The sequence below is a fragment of the Solanum pennellii genome, chromosome 3, assembly GCF_001406875.1.
Source record: "Solanum pennellii chromosome 3, SPENNV200".
Lineage (NCBI taxonomy): Eukaryota > Viridiplantae > Streptophyta > Magnoliopsida > Solanales > Solanaceae > Solanum > Solanum pennellii.
Window position 1 is genome coordinate 57,875,549 of NC_028639.1, and position 7,813 is coordinate 57,883,361.

The 7,813-nt window shown below is 33.5% G+C and overlaps 1 pseudogene; it reads left to right on the forward strand.

The window, feature by feature from the left end:
* The first annotated feature begins 1,161 nt into the window (after positions 1-1,161).
* On the forward strand, positions 1,162-3,890 carry LOC107013062 (annotated as a pseudogene).
* The last annotated feature ends 3,923 nt before the right edge of the window (positions 3,891-7,813 follow it).

Here is a 7,813-nt window from a genome sequence, read left to right on the forward strand (position 1 = left end):
AGATGTTTTCAATCATATGCCAGATTTGTAATAATATAACCATGAATAAATAACAACTCTCGTGATCCATCTTCTGGAGTTTATTCTTCATATATCGATCCTGATATCCCAAACCATGATTCTCCTATCAAGGCACCAAGCATATTTGCCCAAGAAGCTAAGATGGTTTCATTTTTTGAATTCCATCTAGCCTGGAAAACTTTCTCTTTGTGACAATCCAAATGATGAATATAAGTATATCTCAGTCATGGTAATGATGTAGCCATTTGAATTCCATACAATTAAGTATATAAGCCTATTTACAGTGATGTAACCCTTTAAATTCCATACATAAATGATTATACTCCTTTCATTTTTCATGCATCCTTTCAAATTTCCTAATAAAGTGATTAAGTCTTTTCAACTTTCAAATTAATTGACATAAAATGTTATTCAGTAATATTATCTAATTAATTAAAAATTTAATTACTTTTTAATTTGTTGTAAGGGCTAAATAATAATTCAACTTTGAAGTTGAGAGCTTCCCACTTATAATAATATATGATATGATAGTCATTTGAAGTTGACTTTTGTATGAACTCATTTGAAAATGTAGCTGATAAAAATGTTTTTAATTTGACTTGGTGTGTGAGGTCTCTTAAGACCTAAACCACATATGATATACTTACTATACTTAGCCAAGGACCTTGACATACATATACAACTTAAAAATTATAGGTTCGAGTTTATACACATACAGAGAAAGATTTGAATTTATGCTCAGAAGTTGCGGAACATTACAATATCACAATTTTTACTAAGCCAACAACTCAAATCCTCTTTTTATGAAAAGGTTAGCTTATTATCATCAAAATGTTATCTTTTACTTGAGCATTAAATATATTTACTTGAAACAAAATAAGAGCAAGGAAACCAGCAATTCTTTGTCTGGCATATGGAATCAGATTTTTTAAAATGTTATCAAATCAAATACTCCCACTCTAATAATGCTTTCATTTTGACCCTTAAAAAATAACTAACTTTATGTAGAAACTTTAAATTCAAATGCCTCAATTTTTAATTAACTTGTAAATTAGTGGTTGGTGTTAAAAGGCAAACATGTGTTTGTTGTGTAGTGGCTTTAAAAAATAGTACATGTCCATGTGCCGAGAGTTAATAGTGTACCTACCTGAATTATTATCAGTTTTGAATTTCCTTTGATCTTGTATTCATTCACTCTCAACAATTCATTCTACTTGTAACCAAAAAAATATGGAATTCTTATCTGTTTTGGTGGGGAAAGTCACAGACTGCTTGATGCAGCCAGTGGAGCGAGGGATTGGATATTTATTTAACTACAAGAGAAATATCGCATCCATGGGAAAAGAATGCATGTGAGACGCTGAAGAACATCAAAAGTGAGGTGCGGGATAAAGCTGAAGTTTCCCAGAGAAACTTACAATGCATTTCACTCAATGGCGAGGTTTGGTTAAGTAGTGTCAATACCACTATTGCACAAGTGGATGATGTAATGGGAGGTAGAGCTGAGGTTGAAAGGGGTTGCTGTCCAAACTTGCAATCACTTTACTCCCTCAGCAGCAGAGCTAAGAAAATTACAGAGGAATTAACCAAACTTCAAAATAGTACTGTAATCTCCTTTGATCGTCCAGTTCAAAGTGAGGCTATATATAGTAATAATAGTGAGGAGTTGGCCTCCAGAAAATTGAAAAAAGAAGAGGTCATGGAAATTTTGAAAGATGACGGGGTCACTATGATTGGGATATGTGGTCTGGGTGGTGTTGGTAAAACAACACTCGCTGAGAAAATCAGACTAAAGGTGAAACAACAAGGGTTGTTCAAAGATGTTGTCATGGTAACTGTCAGTCAACAACCAGACTTGAAAAAACTTCAGGGTGAAATCGCAGAAGAATTCAAGATGAAATTACAAGGGGATAATTTGTGGAGTCGTGGGGATCGGTTGCGTACAAGATTAATGGATCACTAAAGCCGCAACCTTATAATCTTGGATGATGTTTGGGAGGCTCTTCATGATCTAGACAAATTTGAAATTTCTAGCGGTAGAAACCACAACCATCGGTGCAAAGTGATATTGACGACGCGTTTCAGAAATGTTTGTGAAGGAATGGAAACTAACAAGATCATGAAAGTTGGAATATTATCCGAAGAGGAAGCATGGAGCCTTTTCAAAGAGAAATCGGTGATTTTGGCAACGATACTTCTCCGATTGACATAGCAAAAGAGGTTACCAAAGAATGCAAGGGGCTGCTGCTTGCAATAATTATAGTTGCAGGAGCACTTAAGCGTAAAACCAAGCCCTCATGGGAGGATGCCCTTAGACAATTACGTCATGCAGAAGCAAGAAATATCCCCGGAGTGCACGAAAAGGTGTATGAATCTCTGAAGCTAAGCTATGATCACTTGGGAGAAAATGAAGCAAAATACCTCTTTTTGCTTTGTTTTTTGTTTCAGGAAGACAACAACATTTCGATTGAAGAATTACTTAAGTATGGAATGGGGCTTCACTTTTTCCGGGAATTGAAAATATAGAAGATGCAAGAAGGTATGTCTTCTGTTAGAAATATTGAAAGATGGTTTCCTATTATCCCAAGGTTCAGACGATAATCACGTGACAATGCATGATGTGGTCCGTGATGTGGCTATAAGTATTGCATCTGAGGGAGATCATAACTTTATGGTAAGTCACGATGTTAACTCGGAAGAGCTCCCAAGTAGAACTTCTTATGAGCATTTCAGTCACATGTCAATTGTCGCAAATAAATTTGATGAGCACCCTGGACCAATAATTTACCCAAAACTGAAGCTTTTAATGTTGAAACTCCGTTTCGAAAATCCATTCAAACTACGGGACGAGTTTTTTTGTGAAATGAGTAACCTCAATGTCTTGAGCCTGAAGGGACACAGATTTGAGGAGTCCATTCAGCGTTTTTCAGCATTTATTCAGAGGTTGTCAAGTCTGAAGACACAGTGTCTGAGTAATTTAAGGTTATATGACATATCCTTTATTGGGGAACTTGTCGAATTAGAAATTCTCAGCATAAGAGATTGTCAGTTAGATGAGCTGCCAGAGGAGATAGGAAAACTCACCAAGCTAATTAAGTTAGAGTTTTGGAATAGTAAAATATCACTTAAAAGGATTTTAGGAGGGGTCTTATCAAAACTAGCTCAATTAGAGGAACTACATTTGGTGAGAGTAAAAGATTTGAGGGATGTGATCTATAGTAACCTTGGCCTTCTCTCCAATCGACACGGTACACTCTTATACGGGGTGGAGAAGCTCACAAAGAGATGATGCCATTCATACGTGATTATGACAAGAATATTTCTTTAGAGGTCACAAAGACTGCCCATTGGATCTGCCACAGGTTGAAGGAGCGCGGATATGTAAATTCAAAGGGAAATGGCTCTAATAATGTGTTGACTGAGTTGCAGCTGAATGAATTTCAGAATGTGAAATGTCTCTACCTCTTATAATGTGATTTAGTGATACATTTATTGAAGACAACACATGAAGTAATCAAGTTCCCCAATTTATATCACTTGGAGCTTCAATCTCTAGAACACCTGACTCACATTTGCAGTGACAATAATGTTGAGCGCATTGAGTTCCCTCTGTTACAAACAATGTTATTTTGTGTACTACCTGAGTTCCAGAATTTAAGGCCTACAACCAACAACAATCCTCTTTTTGATGAAAAGGTTTGCTTCTTATCACCAAAATGTTTACCTTTTACTTGAGCATTAAACATATTTACTTAAACAAAGACTAATACTTAGATATATCCTTTTTGTCTAACAAGTGAAAAAATAATTTTAAATTTGTTATTCAAGAAATCCATATAAGACTATAATTGATGTGAATTTTTGTGACTCTTTTTATTCAAAGGTTAATTTAAGTTTTAAATATTCTCTTACAGATCTATTAACTTATCATTATTTAAGTTTCATATTTTTAGTGTGAAAATAAATAGATATAAAAAAGAAGAAAACAGTAAGAACAAATTTTCAGACTATTGTTTTGGCAGCTATATTGTAATTTATTTTTAAAAAAAAGGTCGATAATGCCTTAAATTACGTGAAATGATAAAAAATTACCTCAATTTATAGTTTAGTTCAAAAATGTTCTCGTCCTCAATACTTTGGTCCAAAAATGTTCTTTTTGTTGGTAGTTTGTTGTAGAAATGTTCCTCTTGTTACTAACTGAGTCAAAAATATATTTTTCAATTTAAACATATTACTTCTTTTCTTCTTAAATGAATCTTATTCCTATTAAAATATATTACTTTTAAGTACTCTATTCTTATTTTCTTTATTTTGAAATTACTTTAACTAATAAAAATGTATCAATTAAACGGATAGTATATGTTATATATATAAGATCATTAGTAAATCAATCATTAATTTTTATTTTAATATTTATAATAAAATAAGAAATATTATTAGTGTTATTTTTTCCCCAATTGAAGTAGGATAAACATTTGCTAATAAAAAAATATCATTAGGAAGAGAATGTGTTCAAAAATAAAATAAATTATATATTTATTTGAAAATGACATTTTTGCCTTATTAAGTAATAATAAAGGCATTTTAGACCATTTTTCGTTTATTTTTTATATTTGCAGAAAGATGGGGCACTTATGATAAATTTTACAAGAAGATAAGTGAAAAATTATTCATTGAATAAGGGAAAACAGGCAAATATACTGCTCAACTTTGTGATTTTGAGCAAATATACCTCTTGTTAATAAAGTTGATGCATATATACCTCTACCGTCTAATATATGGTGCATAATTTTCTTTTTCATTAATAAATTTATATTTATTTAATTAAAAAATATATAATAGTGATTTTTTAATTTCAAAAATGTCACGTGGCTTTCAAAAACTATCTCACACTTTTTTTTACCCCTCTAGACCAACTCAAATGGAAAAAAAAACTAGTACTCTTTTTTTTATACTCTACTACTTAATAAGCATGAAGAAAGACGAGCTAGAGAAAACTAGGTATTTTATGATCATCGTAGAGTTTATAGTATTCTCTATAATGATATTACAAATGAAGATACTTGAGTAATGAAAGAAAATAAAAGTCAAAAATAAGATTGAGTTATTAGCCTCAAACTTCAATTTATATATGTATGAACTAAAAAAGATAGTTTGTCCGTCAAAAGTAACTTGAGGTATTTTCTTCTTATCTTCTTCTCCAACTATATATGTCCAAAAACACTTGATAGTTCATCAATTCTTATTGGATTTATCGGATCTTGTTAAAGTTGTTGACACTGTCATATGATTTTGCTTTGCTAGTCGCATTGATATGTGCCTTGGAACAAATTCCTCAGTCACCTTACCATCCCAACTGTGTTGCCTTCCATGTGCCTTCTTTTTTATTTTGTTGCTTCCACTTCTTTGTTATCTTGGTGAGAGATCCCCTTCCTTGGCCACCTCATCATCCCCATCAGACATGTTTGTTCCGAAGTCACCAACATAAGCTGCAGTTGGACTAATTCCTGAAACTATAACTTCTGGATCATGACTCTTAGCCAACTCTCCAATATCTTTGGTGTTCATGGCCAAACTCTTTTTAAAGCTATCAGCTGTCATTGCCATAGATGATTTTGCCTTACTTGAAGGCACAAATTCGGATGCTTGAGGGCTTAACTAACTCATAGGAGGTGAAGTAATGTTTTCCTCTTCCTCAACTAAATCTGCCCATTTAAAAGCACTCATTTCCTTTTGTTTTTCTTTAAAAACATTCAAACTGTTTTTAGCTTCCTCTGGATTCGAAACATCCATGATATATGTATTTGGACTTATTTATTTACCAGCTATCCCCTCTGTAACAATGAACTCATTTTCATGTGTCAAAACAACTTAGTTGATCAACATGCTCTCTATTCTTGTTCATATCTCGAGGAACAAGATCCGAATTGTTAACGTTTTTGTCAAACTGTGCAGAATTTTGTGTGCTGAAGTACACCAGTAACAGGTTGGGATTTGCCTAAAGTACTCCCAAATTCAGTAGATAATTCATGTTTACCATGTATCCTTTCTTGCTGCCCAACATTCTCATCTCGCAACACGTCGAATTGAGTTCATTCAATTACGATGTTGCTTCTATCAAACTCAACCTTTGTAAAATTGTATTGGTGCAAAATCTGATTGCTTGAGGACTTAGAAACACCATTTTTTGTATGTGAGACCAAAGTCCATTCATTATTGGAGTTCCCTGCAATGGAGTTATCTTGTTTAGACGCAACTACATTAGGCGAACCCAACATTTCATCTTTCCCAACACCCCGCGTAGCAGCCTCAATCGATTTGCCTTTGTTCTCTAGATTCTCTTCATTATTAGAGTTAAAAGTTGTAGCTTCTTCAAAACTATTTGCAACAACTCGATCAATAGTAGCATCCTAACAACCCCAAATTATTTCGAGAATCTCTTCCTTCACCAGAATTATCATCAAGGACCAACTGTTGATGTTCTTCTTTGTTGCTTTTACTCTAAAATTTAGCATTTATAAGGTCCCTTGCATCACCTTGATATTGCTCCACATTGATACCTTAATCCTTTGCATCATTCTGATTTTTCGCATCGACCTTGCCGAGAAACACACAACTTTTTCATCATGCCCTTGTCGCTTACAGTGTATACAATAGTTTGGGAGATTATCATAAACAAACTCTTGAATAATGCTCAATAACTTTACCTGAATCTTTGTCCGCGAAGAATAACTTTAGTTTTTTTGGATGCTTATTCAGTAGATCTAGAGTGACCTTAACTCTAGGCTGGTACGTTCCTGAATGGCTTTATCTACAACAACTGGTTTCCCAACAGCTGAAACAATTGATAAAAGTGATTTTTTGGCAAAAAGATTTGGTGGCAAATCTGGAAAAGATATCCATGTCAATGGTTTCGATGTTTATTCCTTAGGATTGAACCATATAGTCCAAAGAAACATTCTAAATAGAAACTCTTCACCATAGAATTTGATATAACCAGAGTTTCTCGACAAAACTTGAACGAAGTCTTCATATAAATCAAACCTGATCAAGAGATGACGAAACTCAAGTTGTCCAATGTTACAATGACCTTTACTATCGATTTGCTTTAGAAGAACTTTGCGCAATTCATTTAATTCTGGTTTTCCGTAAGAAAATTTTGAGAATAACGACTTGATGTAGTCCTTCCTCTATGCTAAATTCATTAACTTCATCCATGGTGAATTCGATGGTTGGAATTCCATGAATGAACTTAATTGGTTTCTACTTAGTTTTGGAAATATGCCTGGTGGCTTGAAGTTGTGCAACGTATGTCGGTTTATGTGTTGAATCAGTAGTATTTTGAACATGTTATGGTTATGTTTTTGTCCCCAGCAGGAGGCTGGGACACAGCTAGAACAGCCATAAGACTGCCGCCCTCAAATCTCCATGAGAGAGAGGAGAAAAGCATCGGTTTAGGGTTTACTTAACTAATCTGCTTATCTTGCTCAATCGTAATTTGTGTTTTTGTTGAACTGATGGCTCGTGTGCAACTTGATAATAATTAATTAAAGGAAAAATTACGCGTATAAGCAAACTTATTCTATTTAATTACTCATCATAGTTATAGTTTGATATAATTACCACTCGCAACTAACATTATACACTAATTACGTGTGCCGACTTCGAGTGTATATAATTAGTCATGTTTGTATATGTACAATTCACCAGGATATACAAATAAATATGTATAATATATAATTTTTTTAGCCTATATACATATACAATTCACCTCTCTCCCACTCTCTACTCT